Genomic DNA, 2,732 nt, shown 5'->3' with positions numbered 1-2,732 from the left:
GTAAGAAATAGCTCATATGAAAAGCTAAAACCCTCCCAAATGAAATGCACTGAAATAAATTAGTTTCACTAAAAAAAATTTATTATTTAAACATGACTGACAGGTCAAATTTTGGCAAAACAAAAGTTTTGTCGCCTATACATAAATTGAACAAATGGTACTACAAATACTAAAATATGTCAGCAAATTAAATAGTGGTGCTGTGAGATTCAAATTTAATATCTTGTATGACTTCCATGAGTTGAAGGACTGCATCCATGCGGTTTGGCAAGGATTCATACAATGTATTGATGAAGTCATCAGGAATAGCTAGGAAAGCAGTCTTGCATGCCTCAGAGTTCATCAATATCTTTGGTTGGTCTTCCATGCTTCCTTTTCATCCTACCCCACTATGCTCAAGATGTTCATGTCTGGTGACTTGGCCGGCCAATCTGGAGCATCTTCATCTTTTCGCCTTGAGGAACTTTGAAGTGGAGATGGAAGTATGCGATGGAGCACCATCCTGCTGGAGAATTGGCCTCTTTTAGGTGGGAATATTAGAGGTAGCTAAGATTTCTGGTATTTGAGACTATTGATGTTGCCTTCCACCCTGCAGATCTCTCGCACACCCCATGTGGATGTAACCCAGACCATGATTTTTCCGCCACCAAACTTCACTGTTTCTGGGTGGATTTGGATCCATGCGGGCTCCAGTAGGTCTCCTGCAATATTTGCGGAACTGTGGCAAGGCAAGGCAAGGCAGCTTTATTTGTATAGCACATTTCAGCAACAGGGCAATTCAAAGTGCTTTACACGAAATCAGTTAAACAGATAAAACACAAGTACAAACAGTTAAAAATCAAAAACATTAAAAATTAATAAAACACATGAATAGACAGTTAAAAACAAAATAGAAACATTAGGACACATAAAACACAAAAATAAAAGTTACAGGCAGCATAAGAAATTTAAAGAAATGAGCATTCATTTAAAGAAAGGCAGCATCAAAAAGAAAGGTCTTCAGCCTTGATTTAAAAGAAACTGAGAGTAGCAGCGGATCTGCAGGTTTCTGGGAGTTTGTTCCCGATATGAGAGCATAGAAACTGAAAGCTGCTTCACCCTGTTTAGTTCTGACTCTGGGGACAGAAAGTAGACCTGTCCAGATGACCTGAGAGGTCTGGGGGGGGGGGGGGGGTCATAGTGTAGTGCAGATCAGAAATGTATTTGGACCTAAACCGTTAAGGGATTTATAAACTAGCAAGAGTACTTTGAAATCAAATCTTTGAGACACAGGAAGCCAGTGTAAAGACTTCAGAACTGGAGTGATGTGATCCAGTCTCTTGGTCTTAGTGAGGACCCGAGCAGCAGCGTTCTGGATCAGCTGTAGCTGATTGATTTTTAGGGAGACCTGTAAAGACCCCGTTACAGTAGTCAAGTCTACTGAAGATGAAAGCATGGACCAGTTTTTCCAAGCCGTTTAACATAAGTCCTTTAACCCTTGATATATTCTTAGGTGATAGTAGGCTGACTTTGTATTGTCTTAATGTGGCTGTTAAAATTCAGGTCTGAGTCCATGACTACACCCAGATTTTTGGCTTTGTCTGTTGTTTTTAAAATTGTTGTTTGAAGCTGAGCGCCGACTTAATCGTTCTCTTTTTTTCAAAAAAAAAAATACCTCAGTTTTTCCTTCATTTAATTTAGAAGTTCTGGCACATCCAGTCGTTAATTTGTTCGATGCACTTAGTCAGTTTTTGTATTGGACTATAGTCCCTGGCGATAGGTTATGTAAATTTGTGTGTCGTCCGAAACTATGGTAACTTATTGTTTTCTCCATAATCTGAGCCAGTGGAAGCATGTAGATGTTAAACAGAAGAGCCAGAATGGAGCCTTGCGGAACTCCGCACGTCATATTTGTACGCTCAGATGCATAATACCTATAGACACAAAGTAATCCCTATTCTTTAGGTAGGATTCAAACCAGTTTAGTATAAGCCAGAAAGCCTGTGGTGTAATTCAACAGAAGATTCATCTGAAAAATTCACTTTCTTCCACTTCTCCAGCGTCCATCCTTTTAGCAGGCTGTGGGCCTTGGCAAATGCCACACAGTTTTTCAGTTGTCTTTTGTTTAGTGCTGGCTTCTGGGCACTGATTCGACCATAGAGGCCATTTCGAGACAGAATCCGAAAACCGGTCTGGTTGACACAGGGACTTCAGGGGACCAGGTCTGGTGGAGCTCTGCTGCAGTGGAAAATGGGCTGGCCTTGGATTTTCGAGCCAACAGGCAGTTGTCTTGCGGGGTCTGCCTGACCTGGGTTGTCAAAAACGTCTCAGTGTCTTCAAATGTTTTTAATCCTCTGTACTTGACGTGAGACACATTGAAGGTGTCTGCCACCTCGCAGTGGATCTGGTCTTCAGCCTCTTGATAATCAAAACTTTAGTCTCAGGGTGAATCTTAGGCATGTTTGCAGATGTTTAGTTGCAGTTGATGTGAAGGTCTAGTGTACTGGGGTTGTTTTATCACACCTGATACCTAATTGATCCATTATTAGTCATGGTGAAGCTCATATGACAAGGCGACAACACTTATGTTTTGCAAATGTACTCAATGGGCTTTACCAAGCTGTGAATATTAGAATACTTTTTGGGCAGTTTCTTTTTGCACTGAAACATTATTACAAAAGCTGTTGGGATTAAAATGAGCCATGTCTTGTAAATTAATCTTGATTAGAAATATATTTCAGCGGCACTTCAGG

The sequence above is a fragment of the Etheostoma spectabile genome, chromosome 6 (assembly GCF_008692095.1).
Source record: "Etheostoma spectabile isolate EspeVRDwgs_2016 chromosome 6, UIUC_Espe_1.0, whole genome shotgun sequence".
Taxonomy (NCBI): Eukaryota; Metazoa; Chordata; class Actinopteri; order Perciformes; family Percidae; genus Etheostoma; species Etheostoma spectabile.
The sequence above is the reverse complement of the archived record's forward strand: the minus strand, read 5'-3'. Positions refer to the sequence as shown.